This window comes from Camellia sinensis, chromosome 7 (assembly GCF_055761805.1).
Source record: "Camellia sinensis isolate YWXY chromosome 7, ASM5576180v1, whole genome shotgun sequence".
Taxonomy (NCBI): Eukaryota; Viridiplantae; Streptophyta; class Magnoliopsida; order Ericales; family Theaceae; genus Camellia; species Camellia sinensis.
Genome location: NC_138967.1, coordinates 181,090,749 through 181,105,613, shown reverse-complemented (window position 1 = coordinate 181,105,613; position 14,865 = coordinate 181,090,749). Strand labels below are relative to the sequence as shown.

Sequence of the window (14,865 nt, the reverse complement as noted above, 5' to 3'; positions counted from 1 at the left end):
TGCGAAGTCAAAGAAATTTCCTGGATAGCCATACAAATTTCCTTTCCACAATTTTCTCTGGATTTATTTGGTACTCAGAGAAATGTCAATTTTCTCTGGAGAGAATTTCTTTGGAATTGAAATTTCTCCGGATGTGTATTTGTTCTCTTTTAGCATTTCCAATTATGTTTTGACAAAAAGCAATACATTGACTATTGAAATGTTGGTGTGCTATTGTACTGGAGGATCTGAATCCTATATTCTTAAGTTCACAAAAATAGAAATTGAAGCCAAGTGTAGATTAATGAGAAAAGTGATCCTCTGGTTGAAACTAGAGAAATTCTTTGATTTTTTAACTGAATTTTCTCTGGGTTGAAACCAGAGAAATTCTCTGGTTTTTGAACTCAATCACCAAGTTCTGTTCATAAAAATACAACTTTACTGTAAATAGAGAGAATTTCTCTGGTTTGTCTGGTTTGAAGAGAATTTCTCTGGTTTTGAACCAGAGAAATTTGTGGGTTTGTGGGTTTGTTAGACATGGGTTTAATTGTAGTTAATAGAGCCAGAGAAATTTGCGAAGTCAAAGAAATTTCCTGGATAACCATACAAATTTCCTTTCCACAATTTTCTCTGGATTTATTTGGTACTCAGAGAAATTTCAATTTTCTCTGGAGAGAATTTCTTTGGAACTGAAATTTCTCTGGATTTCAATTTTCTCTGGAGAGAATTTCTCTGGGACTGAAATTTCTCTGGATTTCAATTTTCTCTGGAGAGAATTTCTCTGTGACTGAAATTTCTCTGGATTTCAATTTTCTCTGGAGAGAATTTCTCTGTGACTGAAATTTCTCTGGATCCTGTTAAGGGACCTTAGACATCATGAAAATATTTGATGTCCTTTATACTATAAAATCATAATATCAGGGACCTTAAAAAAAATACCCCTTTTAATTTCTTACCAAATTTGATCACTTTTAATGAGAAATAAAAAATATTTAGTGTATTTGGTTTAAAATTTTTGAATTCAATTTTTTTTAAATTGAATTTTTTAATTTCGTATTTTTTATTTTTAGTGATTATTTTAAAAATTGTAATCAATTTTTTTATATGTACCTTATTTAGATGTATCTAAATAATAAAATATTTATGAAAAAACATTTCAAAAAATTAATAAATATAGAAAAATACGAAAATGTATTAAATTATTGTGTTTTTTATATTTAATGAATTTTAAAAAAAAATTCACAAATATTATACTTTTTGAGTATATTTATGTTAGATATGTCTAAAAATTAAAAAAAAATACTTAAAATATTAAAAATATCAGTAAAAATAAAAAGTACAAAGAAATTTTTTTTAAAAGATGAATTCTGGAAATGAAAATGAACAGAGTGATTTGTTTATTGTCACTGTCTCTCACTATTTTCGGTTACGGTTCAAAACACAACAGCATTATTGTGAAATGGAATTGCTACAAATGCAAGATTATGTAAAACTTGGATTGTTTTGCTTGTGATCAAAATCTGATATGTGGGGCGTTGATGTGGTGGCCTAGAGTTGCAATGATTGGAATCGGAGTAGGAGGAAGGAGTGAACAAATTTGTGCCCTGCCTGTCATCTGTTTGTTAAAATGTTTATATGTAGAGGTCAGTATTTTGGGTTGCTTTCGTCTAGTTTTTGGGTGTTTTGCGGGTTTTATTTTTAGCATATGATTTTAACAGTTGTTCTCTTGTCATATATTTATATTTGAGTAAATTAAATTGACCGCTCAGTTTAATCCTACAACATTATGCTAATTTTCCTTTTGGTATAACCGTCAGAACTAATGTAGATGATGGAAGGTAAATATATATTTTACTATAAAAGACATGATGATATTATTTTTTCATGTACAGGGCTCATGAATTACGGATGAAAATGACCAAGTGTTATATGAATTAAAATTTCTAGCAAGGTTAGTGTTATTATGTCAAAAGTGTGAGGTTAATTGTATTTTTTCTAAACTTCATGGGTGTAATTTACCCTTCGTATTTAACAATATCATTTTATGAATATATTTTGATATGATTCAATAAAAATGAGGAAAATGCCCTTTTCACACTGCATATTATATATAAAATTATTTTATCTCACATAAGAGATTAAAATTTTAACCCTTTTTTAACCGAGTATGCGTATTCTTAAATTTGAGTTTTGAGGTTAGACCTCTATATATGCATCTACACCTAACACCTGAACTTTACTGCACCAGATATCATGTAACATAGAATGTAACTTCTCCCATCTCATTTATGAAAGTCCAACCAAAGACTTACTCTGCTATAAGAGTTCTTGAGTCTTCATTTTTTATAAATTGAATAAATAATGGAAAACAGAGGAAATTCATGTATTTGACATTAGACCATCAATGGTAGGCCTCAAAGTACCTTTCTTGTTTTCCTCTTTATTTTTCTCTTTATGTGATTATAAATACACGTATCTCTTTTAGAAAATTCCCACTGAAGACTTACTGTGTTGTAAAAGTTATTCAGTCTTCATTTATAAATTGAATAAATAATGGTAAAAACAGATGAAATTAGTAGACATTAGACCATCAATGGAAGGCCTCAAAATACCTTTCTTGTTTTCTTCTTTGTTTTCCATCTTAATAGTCTCCAACGCAGTAGACACCATAACCAAAACCCACTCCATTACAGGCAGCAATACCATTCTTTCATCTGGTGGAAGCTTTGAGATGGGTTTTTTCAGCCTTGGCAATTCCCAGAATACGTACTTGGGAATATGGTATAAGAAAATATCCCCCAAGACCGTTGTATGGGTTGCCAATAGAGAAATCCCACTCATCAATTCGTCGGGCGTCTTAACGGTAATCAACCCTGGAATTATCGCCCTTGTCAATAGTACCGGCGGTGTCATTTGGTCTCCCAATGTAACCGGATCCACACAAGACCCTGTTGCACAACTGATGGAGTCAGGAAACTTGGTTGTGAAAGATGCTAATGAGACGTCTGAGCATTTTCTGTGGCAAAGTTTTGACTATCCGTGCAATACTCTTTTGCCAGGAATGAAGCTTGGAAAGAACTTTGTAACGGGCCTAGAGCACCACCTCTCCTCCTGGAAGAGTAGCGATGATCCAGCTCCAGGAGAGTAGCGATGATCCAGCTCCAGGTGAGTTTACATACCGGTGTGATCCTCAAGGATACCCACAAAATATTCTGAGTAGGGGTTCTGTTGACCTGTTCCGAACTGGACCATGGAATGGTATCGGATTCAGCGGGAGACCAAATCGTAAACCTAATACAATCTACAGATATGAAGTGGTTTACACTAAGGAGGAGGTGTATTATCATTATGAACTCCTCAGCTCAGTTGTTTCAGGGTTTGTTCTGAGTCATGATGGTGTTGTCGAGCGCTGGACATGGATTGATCGAACACAGGAATGGATCCTTTACTTGACTGGACCAACTGATAACTGTGATAAGTATAAACTGTGTGGTCCGAATGGCAGCTGTAATGTTAGAAACTTGCCATCATGTGGTTGTTTGAGTAAATTTGTGCCCCGGAACCAAACAGAATGGGGAAACAGAGATTGGTCTAATGGGTGTGTTCGGAGGACAACGTTGGATTGCAAAAGCGGAGATGGTTTTCTCAAGTATTCACAATACAAAATGCCAGATACATGAAACTCCTGGTTTGACAAGAACATGACCCTAAGGGAATGCGAGATGATATGCTTAGAAAACTGCTCTTGTATGGCTTACACAAAGTTAGACATAAGAGGAGGTGGAAGTGGTTGCTTGCTTTGGTTTGGTGAGTTGATTGATATGAGAGAGTACAGTGAAGATGGGCCAGACATTTATTTAAGGATGGCTTCCTCTGAGTTAGGTAAGAATTCAAACAAAGATTAATTAGATTGTATGTATGTAAGAACCATGTAGTTAACTTTACTAAACATTTACATTTCTTCCTCAAAAAACTATATTACATTTCTACATCTAACTACAATTTAGCAAAAAGAGAGTTCATTTTGGTTTCATCTTGAACGTTGATTTTTGTTGCGGGTGTGCCTCAAATTCAATGCAGATAATTCTTATTACCTGTCTCAATCCACGTGCCCAGCCTCCTAGTAGGTCCAGCTTGTATTTGTATTTGAATTTGAGTCTATTTTGACCCAGTTTATTATTTTTGCATTTTTGCATGTATTGGATTGTTCGGAGTTCTACGGTTTATGATGATCAAATTTTATAAAGTTGAATCCGTAACCCGATGAGTTTTACCCCTAGTGATAGAAGGTGTAAGCATTTCTAATTTTAATTCTATATTTAGTAAATAAATAAAATATTTTAAAGTAGCAAAAAAAATATTAAAAGTTAAATATAAAGGTGTAAATACGTTTCTTCCCAAGGCGTCGAAAGCGAAATCAGCATCCTTAATTTAAATTATCGAGTTTATCCCTTGAGCCTTAACTTTGCTTCTTTTTTTCTTTCTTTTTTTATAACATGATTTTTCCTATGAATATAGTTGTCAAAGAGGTTATTCTTTTCTTATGTTTAAACAATCTACTAGACTAAGTTTAACGAGAGCCTAAGACAAGCTCTTCATATGATTATGTGCAAAAGGCATACAAAGTGCGCACACCTTAGACTGATGCACAAGTATTTGGGGAATATTGTCCAAAAAGCAAAGCCTCAATCTACATTAGCCTGCAAATTCTTGTGTGCTTGTGTGTTTGTTTTGTTTTAGCTTTTCTCATCCCTTTTGCCATAACAATTTCAAAATATAGAAGGTTTTCAAGGGTTTGAAATTGAGATCAACCCCTTTAAGTTTGTGCTTTCATGATCATATCATCTAACTAATCAATGGACCATTTTGTTTTTAAATGGATTAATGATTCAACGGTCCAACAAGTTGGCTTGAATGGCAAGAAAAGAAAGATAGTAGCATTGACCTTGGCAATTTTAATTGCACTTCTTCTGCTAGGTATGAGCCTAATCGTGTATCCTCGAAAAAGGAAAAGGAAGAATTCACAGTTGAGGAGAGAAGGTATATATCCCATATGTGTCATTCTGTGGCAAACTCTATAATAGTATGTCATATTTTGGAACTAGTTGTCATATTGATATCCATTCATCCCGGGCTTTGCAGGAAATCTAATGCACAACTCTGAACAAGGTCACACTGACAAAAGCCAAACGGAAGATCTGGAGTTACCATTGTTCGACTTAGCTGTAATAGTTAATTCCACAAATAACTTTTCAATCAACAATAAGCTCGGAGAGGGTGGTTTCAGACCTGTTTACAAGGTAACAATGTAAAGACACTCTTATGTAGTCTATAGGAATGTGATCAATGCCCAATCTCATGGAGCCTATGCGAAAGCCACAAAACCATTCAACATTTTTATCACTACTTTTTCCTAAATAGTAATGCTATATATATATATATATCACAAAAAGGTGCATAGAATGTTGTGATGTAGGCTGCAGCACTGTATTCATCTTGGTGTTTCGGCCTCCACTTTTTGGATAATATTCTATGGTCCTATACTTACTATTCTGTAAAACCTTCTAATACAGAACCCACTGTTCTGGTTGTAAAATTTTTATATATACACTTTCTTTTGAGAAGAGTAATTTTATATTTTTTTTTTCAGCTTCCAAAGAAGATAATTGGTTTGATGCATCTTTTCTTACATAGGAAACTCCATAAATCTGTGTAATTATGTCTTCAAGTAGTTGTAACATAAATCATTAATTTGTCATGGCTGCACCTATTAAAACAATGTCTGCTAGAGCAACATAAAAATAGTAAGTAAAAGATATAAATAAAATGAATCGGGAAAAAAAGAAGGCAAAAAAATGTGTTTTCTTTCAATATAATTCTAATAGAACAACATTCTATCAAGGTATACTGGAAGGAGGACAAGAAATAGCTGTGAAGCGGTTATCAAAGAACTCTAGTCAAGGACTTGATGAGTTCAAGAATGAAGTTATCTGTATTGCCAAACTTCAACACCGAAATCTCGTGAAGCTTCTAGGATGTTGCATTCGAGGAGAAGAAACAATGTTGATCTATGAATACATGCCTAACAAAAGCCTGGACTATTTTATATTCGGTTTGGCTCTCTCGAATATATCCCACAACGATTCCACTCTCAGACCAGCCAACAGACTTTCTTTCTTTTTTCTTTTTTGGTTTCATGTAAAGCTTTTGATATATTTGATAATGGGAACAAAATTATATTTGGTTTTTATTACATGTACATGTGCATTTGCATGAACTTAGTTTCCAAAATTTTGGATTTTTCATTGTGGAATACTGTTAAATTCATGCATCTAATTAGCAGGAGCATGGACTAAATCTGGCAAAAATTTGGTCAGATCAAACAAGAAGCATGCTACTGGATTGGCCAAAGCGCTTCCACATTATTAATGGGACTGCACGGGGGCTTCTTTATCTGCATCAAGATTCCAGGCTAAGAATTATTCACAGAGATCTCAAAGCTAGCAATATTTTGCTAGATATTGACATGAACCCAAAAATATCAGATTGCGGATTAGCTAGAAGTTTTGGAAGAAATGAGATAGAAGCAAATACAAAAAGAGTGGTTGGAACATAGTAAGAATCTCTGTAACTTGTTTTTTTCTGGTTCACTTATTCTTCAAAATCCAGTTCTTCATTCTATGTTTTGTTGCAACGGCTACATGTCTCCAGAGTATGCAATAGGTGGGCTATTTTCAGTAAAATCGGATGTATTTAGCTTTGGTGTTTTAGTGCTAGAGATTGTGAGTGGAAAGAAAAACAGAGGTTTTTATCACCCAGGTCACAGCCTCAACCTCCTTGGCCATGTAAGTGTACTAAGATTAAAAGTAATCTTATATGGATGTGTTCCAAAAGGGTCAAAGATCCTTCGTTCCTAAATTCTCTACGCCTTCTATTCCAAAACACTCACAATTGTTGGATCACTTGAGAATCTTCAGGCATAATCTAACTGTGAGTGTCTTGAGAAAGGAGAACCGAGAAATTTGGAGATAGACGATCATGTCTCATACTACTAATATTGTAGTGGATTATTCAAGCATGGAGACTCTATGAAGAAGGCAAGTCATTGGAATTGATTGATGAGACTCTATGGAACTTGCGCTACCAAACTGAAATGTTGCGATCAATCCATGTGGGTCTTTTATGTGTGCAAGAAAGTCTAGAGGATAGGCCAAGCATGTCATCTATAGTTCTGATATTGGGCAGTGAAGCTACATTGCCTCGAGCTAAACAACTTGGCTTCTTCACTGCTAGAAATGTTCTTCAGCTTGGTTCTTCGTCAAGCAAGGAAGCAACAACTTCAGCCAATGAAATCACGATTACTCTATTGAGTGCTCGCTAGAAATTATACCATGTACAAGGTGAATGCTTAATCATTGTTTCTAGTCGCAACAAGTTTACATGCCCAAACTTAAATAAAAAAGTATCAAGAGCATGTACTCTTTTTTGTATATAAATCTGTCACATCATTCGGTATAAATTTTCTATATAATTTTCATGTTTGCATATCATTACTCTTTGTTTGATGTAATAATTCTTGTTTACCTAGTTGTACATGTGAAAGGGAACTTCATTTTGAGAGTAAGCATGTGTCTTTACAATTTAGCACCAAATGTTTTTTTATCTGTGAATTAGTTAATTCCAAACACATTATAATGTTATATACAATTGCTATTGGGATTTTCATTCTTTATATTCATATATGTATGTGAAACAGCATTCAAAGTTTTCAAATAGTCAACACAAGACAAGGAAAAATAACTAAACCAGACTAAGCAAGAGACATAGCTAAAGTCTTGATTGTAAGAAAAGAAAACATGGCTTAACGTTGTGTTCATTAGCCAAGATCTCTGAAGCTGTTTGCCAAGAAAGATAGCCTTGACATTGTGCTAATTTGCTAAAGACTCAAGGGTTGGACCATAACAATTAAACATCACCACAAATTGTCTTCTGTCATGAAAATTATTTCACATAATATAAGTAGTCATGTCATATAAAAGGATGGTTTAAATCTATTCGTAACATGATCACATCATCGTCATATATGACAATGCATAATTGTTCTTCTTATAAGACATTGGGTAGTTTCTAGAAACATAATGAACTACAGATAGAATTTAGCACCCATTCAGCAGTCAGTTTCTAAAATTGCGAAAGTATATCTATATTGTTTCTTAGTAAACATGTCCAAATTATTTTCTCTCTCATGTATACAATAAATGTTATTATATATATGGGACAATTACAAAATAAATCTCAAAATTTGAACCTTTTAACAAAAATAAACTCTGAATTTTTAATTTTGTTAATTTAAACCCTAATCTTTTTATTTATTTTCAATTTAAATCATTAACATATTTTTGTCAAGTAAAACTGAAAAAAAAAAAAAAAAGAGTATTTTATAAAAGATCTAACTATTTATGTTCAAGCTTCGAGCCAACAATCCTGTGTAGTCCCTCCAATCAGTATGACCGATAGGTTAGATGTAGTTAAATCCTCTAGTGACTAGTCGAATGACCGGCAAGTTCAACAAGCTCCAAATCCTTCCTTTATAGCTCCTCTCTCAATTGTTAATTATTAAACTCAATATAGATTTACATAAAAAAATAATAATAATACTTCGTAGCTCGAAATTCCTTTGCCTCAAATGGCTTGATTGCCCAAAACAACGTCGTTTTGGGCATTTTTTTTTTTTCATCTTATATCTCTGAAATAGAGGGAAAACGAGAGAAAAGAAGAGAAAGAGAGAGAGAAGAGAAAGGAAGAGGGAACACAGAGAGAGAGAGAGAGGCTCCACCCATTGCCGCCATCCTCTGTGTGTATACATAGATAGATTTGTTTGTGTATACACATATCTTTGTACCTCTGTGTGTGTGTGTGTGTGTGTGTATGTGTTCCTCAATCTATCGATGACCTGTGTGTGTGTCTCTCTGTTCCCCAATCTGTTGATGATCTCTCTGTGTGTATAGACCTCTCTCTCTCTCTTTCTCTCTCTCTCTCTCTCTCTCTCTCTTTCTGTTCTGAGTTATAGAAGAAAAAAAGAAAAAAAATAGAAAAAGAAAAGATGATGTGTGATGATGATGATGATGTGTTGTTTATTAATATGATGATGATGTGTGATGATGATGATGATGTGTTGTTGTTTGATGTTGATGCTCTCTCTCTCGGTTGATGATGATGATCTAAGTTGGTTGATGCTCTCTCTCTCCTCTCTTCTTCTTCTTCATCTTCTTCATCTTCATCTCTGCTTCAAAGAGAAAAGAGGGGAAAAAAATTCCAAAACGACGTCGTTTTGGAACTCGGGCCATTCAAGCCTCAATATTTTCAAGCTACAAATTGGAACTGTGACACCCTCAAAATAATAACATTAAACCCATCAATATGATCATACATTTATATACAAAAGGTCCACATTCTTCAATTCATCAGAGTAGTTCATTACAAAAGTATTACATGTTAACAACAAAAGCAAATGCCCTACGGGCTTACAGGTTTCCAAGTTCTCACCTGGTTACAAAAGAGAGTATTGACTCGGTTACACATTAAGCCCTTGGCTTGAATTTACATGTAATGCTTCAAAAGAAAAAAATAAGGCAACAAAAGTATGTCTGCCCCTAGCCTCCCAAGCTATGTCCTCAGAGGTGGCATGCTACCTGTACCTGAAAATGATGTTCCCATATAGGGTGAGCCACAGCCCAGCGGAGATATATTAAACCAACTATGAACAATGATTAAAAGATTAGCAACTGATAGATGGTCGATACTTACACTTCCATTTACATCTTATTTCAATTCCATGACAACCAAGTCTATGTTACAATTCACTTTTCATTTCTTATTCAACTTTGAGTTTGAAAATAGGGCTCAGTACTCTGGTCAAAACATTTTGATGAGATTATAGTTCATCACTAGAACACTTTTCAAAATTCACGGTGGATACACATTTTGGTGTTGTGTCAATAACACATAAACTACTTCCATACTTCACAAACGATGATGATATACATTTTAGTGCAATATCAAATCAAACAAACTTTTCAATAGATAAGCATATGAGCTATATCACTACTACAACAGATAAGCATATAAGGTACATCAATACTACAACAGATAAGCATATGAGCTATATCAACATTCCAATAGATAAGCATATGAGCTATATCAATACCACAACAGATAAGCATGTTATACATCAACAGATAAGCATATTAGCTGTATCCACACTTCACTAGACAAGCATATGAGCTATATCTACACTTCACAAAGACAAGCATATGAGCTATATCTTCACTTCTCTAGACAAGCATATGAGCTGTTGTAGACACCCCATTTTTGACCGACCTTGAGACTCAGACGTCACCAGTTGAGCGCTCGGTGATATTGCATATTGTGCTCGTTCAGAAGTTTCAGAGTCTCGGCTGCGAGCCTTGCCTCCGGACTTCCGAACTCTTTTGTGCTTTGCCTCGGTTTGCGAACCAGGCTCTGTTTTCTCTGTTTTCTCTTCTCGAAGGGAGGGAGAGGTCTCGTAGATCATCTCTCAGTGGCCGTAGGCTACGTTTCGTGGTCGTAGGCCATTTTGCCCCTTTGGAGCCCGGTTTCTGATTTTTCGGAGCTGTTGGCCGTGTGCCTCGGTTCGGGACCGCTTAACCACCTCCGTTTGTCTCAGTTTTTGGCATACATCTTATTTGCTCCATTTTGAGGGACACTGTGGTCCGAGAGACCAACTTCGTGGTCGGACACCACTTCTGGTGCCTAACAGCCCACTTTCGGGGCCCCGAACTGCGTGTTTTGGCTCCCGAACCTTCATTTTGTATTTTTGGGCTCCGACCTGAACTTGAGATAGTCATATTTTGATGTCCTTTTCATGTTTGATTAAGGACATTTTTCTGTTTGAGATCTCTTCCTATCACTTGCTTCTTTAACGCTCTTTTAGGCCTATTTTTGCGCGGTATTTTAGGCTTACTTGTGAGCTGTTTCGGACTTGGTCATAAACTACAAAGTGTCTTGTTTTGAGCCCCTCTTCAACTTTGTTGAAGGGCTCTCGGCCATTTAGGTCCAGCAGCTACCACTTGCCTTTATATCTCATTTTTTGGCCTTTTTGAAGGGAAACTTGGATTGTTTTCCCTCCATTTTTTCCCTCCATTTTTTCCCCCATTTTTGCCTATATATCAGCAGCTCCAGCTGCTGGTTTAGGGTTAAGAAAATTTCCCATCAAGCCTCTCCCATTAAATTTCTCTCTCTCTCTACTCTAAACCTCAAAACCCCTTAAGTTCTTAACCATTTTTACACACCATCACCTAGCACCACACCACCACTTCCATTTCCAGCAGCTTGGAGGTCTTCTCAGAGGCTAGGAGGCAGCAAATTTGGTCCAATAAGTTGCTAAAGATTGGTCTACAAGGGTGAGTTACCATTTCCCTCTTTCTAGCTCTTTTTTTTGCAACATTTCTTAGCCTCTCTTTCTTGTATATCTGGGCTCCGGCCATAACTGAAAGTAGTGTTTTTTTGAGCTCTATTTCATGTTTCATTAAGGGACTTTTGTCGTTTGAGGCCTCCTTGGTTTACTTACTTCATTATCCCTCTTATATGCCATTTTCTTGTGTAATATTTTTGGCCTGTGTATAAATTGTTTTGAGCTCTGTCATGAACTGAAAAGTTGCTTATTTTGAGCCCTTCTTCAATATTGTGGAAGGGCTCATTGCTTTTTGAGGCCTCCATTTATCACTTGCCATTATACCCCTCTTTGGTCCCCATTTTTGCATGATTTATTAGCCTATTGTGCTTCTGTTTTTGGGCTCTTTTCAGAACTGAAAACAGTCTTATTTTGGCCCATTCTTCATGTTTCATTAAGGGTCTTTCATGGTTCGAGGCATATTTTATATACTTTGTGTTATATCTCTCTTTTTGGCCTCATTTTGCATAGCATTTTGGACATATTTGCATACTGTTTTGGGTCCGGCCATCAACTGTAAAATGCATTATTTTTTGTCCCTATTCAACATTTTTGAAGGGCCCCTTTGTGTTTAAGGCCAGGAACCACCACTTGCTTCTTTGGCTATCTTTTGGCCCATTTCTTGCATGAGAGTTTAGCCATGCCTGTGCTGGTTTTTGTGGTTTTCCATAAACTTTAAAAGATCATGTTTTGGGCCCCTCTTAAACTTTGTTGAAGGGCCCTAATCTGTTTGGGATCAGCAGCTGTGAGTTGCTTCTTTATCTCATATTTAGGACCATTTTTGCATGCTAGTTTTGCCATATTTGTGCTTGCTATTTGGCCATGCTTTAAACTGTAAACATGATTGTCTTGGGGCTGCCTAGCTTCTGTCTTCATACTTCATGTACCAATTATGCATGCTTTGTATAGATGTAAGCCATTTCATGTACCTAGTTTTGTATTTCGGGAGAAATCCCATGCATCGGGTGTCATTTCGCCTTGTGTCGGGGCTGTTTTGCCCCTCATTTTGCTACTGATTTTTGCATGTTTGCATATCATATTCCATGTCTTTGCCATGTCTCATTAGAGTGGCATTTCGGTGCCTGAGGGTCGGTCCTCGGTTTGTGTGCCCGCGTGTACGCATTTCGAGTTGTCTTGTTTTCATCTGATGGCCTCCTATGTGAGTGTGGCTGAGGCTCTCTCATGTTGGTGTAAGCCCATTATTGCATTGCGTATGCCATTTCATCCATAGCATTGTGTATGCTCGGTTGTGTATTACCTCGTATAGCGTGTATGCCATTCCATGACATTGTGTATGTTAGGAGTGTATCTTAGTTGCATTTCATGCATGTCATGCATATTGCATTGTGCTTGGGATAGGAGTTAGCCCGGGCACGGGAAACGAGGCGCATTTCGTACTCCGAGTGACGGAATGTGTCTCAATTCCCCAGTCACCGACACTCCGGATCATCCATGATGGAGTTAGGTCTTGTTGTGTTTTCATGTGCATTCATTCTATATTGAGTTGTGCAATTCGACTCCTCGGCCATCATGCCTCGGTATGCGTGATTGGTGGCACGAGGATCGAGGCATGCATATATTTGTGAAAATACATTGCTATGCCCCTTTCCTGCTCTCTGTTGCAGCAAAATGAAGAATCATCAACTTTTCAGAGCTCGGCACGCTTTCCAAGAATAACTGCTAAACAGAGGCTAATTGGGACATCCCGGTGGATTTCCGCGCGAGGCAGCCTAAACATACATCACTCATCAGAAGCAAGGCAGTCCCTGGCTTGCACGCCAGTTTTATAGCTTTCTTAATTAATTTGTTAATTAATTAGGAATTTGTATATTATTTGGACTGTACTATTCTTTTATTCGGGACTGTAATTATTTATTTGGGACTGTATATTTATTCGGACCCTCTGTGCGAGGGCATAACTGTAATAAGTGTGCGTGTGTGTGTTGTATGTCTTCCAACCCCACGTCTTTCTCCCTTTTATTTATCCGCTTATGATGGTTAGATTAGGGCATATTTCAATTAGCATACAGTATGACAGCATGTTTGCATCATTCATCTGTTTTGCATGCACCGGGCTCGGCGCATCATACTAACTGCATTGTACTTACAATTCCAAATTGAATACATGTTAGTTGTTGCATTTCATATGCCATGTTTAGAATAGCCGAGCCTGCCATAGTTGCATTTTGCATGTGTTGCATTAGGCATTTCTGTATACTTAGGATCATGCATGATTTCTAATGTGGTCTCTGTTTTGGCTTGGAGTACTCGGTGAGTTTTATGCTTTAGCATCCTTGCATGCGTGTGAGTGACTGCCATGAATAGCATGCTTGCCATGAGGATATGTGCTTATGTGATATAACTGCCTGAATGCCTGTGGGTGAAGGTTGGGTTATTTGGATTGGGACAATTCATCAAATGTTTGTTTTAAGCCCACTAGATAGTGGCAAAACCATCTTTTCTAAGCCCACCCGAGGGTGGCAAAATCTGCATTTTAAGCCTACTTGCGAGTAGCAAACCACGTTTCAAATAAACAAACATAAAATGTTTTGTTCCAATTCAGGCAATCCAGTCTATACTTGTATGCTGTACGCATCACATAGTAACCTAGGCTAATAACCGGAATAAGAACATACAATGTTTTCAAAAATAGATATCATGGTTAGTAGAGGCCGATCTCTGACCGAGCAAGCGGGGGTGCTCACGAAGTGACCTTCCCCAATCGTACCCAAGTTCCCGAGCCGAGGCAACTTTGGTGATGACGGACACGTGGCCTTAGGCAACGAGTCAGGGTTTCCTAAATTTCCCAAAATAAAATATTTAGGTGGCGACTCTGTATCTGGCAAAGCAGTCCATGTTTGGCACTTCTTTCAAAAATCTGTTTTCTCAAAACGATTTGCCGGATTTGGACTCTTTGGTTCAGATTTAGAACCGTGACATTTGAGAGTCCTGAGCTGTAGTGACCCCAAATGAGCGGAACGGGACCAACCCTCCAGGGGCGTTCGGGGACGTCTACAGCTGTATCTACAGAGTTCATCCCCCATCTCCTCCCAATCCTATCCGGTTTAGAGGTACATCCCCCATCTTCCCCTAAACCGCGGAGTACATGCTCTATCTCCTCCTCTACACAATGCATATAAACACAAAGGTTCTATACACAATCAATCAATACCAAAAAAATAATGTATTCTATCAACTGTCTACACATGATGCGTATAAACACATTGGCCATATGCACAATCAACCAACACATAAAGTTAATGTATTCTATTAACCGTCATACTCTATGACACAACTAATTGATCAGTTTTAGTTTGCCTAATCATCATGCATTGTCTACAACAATCAACACTACCCTTCACCGGTAGCCCAAAGCAATTATTTCTAAGCAGGAA

General features: G+C 36.7%; 1 pseudogene; it reads left to right on the top strand.

The window, feature by feature from the left end:
* Window positions 1-2,327: 2,327 nt before the first annotated feature.
* Window positions 2,328-7,484, top strand: LOC114277718 (G-type lectin S-receptor-like serine/threonine-protein kinase At4g27290; annotated as a pseudogene).
* Window positions 7,485-14,865: the final 7,381 nt, after the last annotated feature.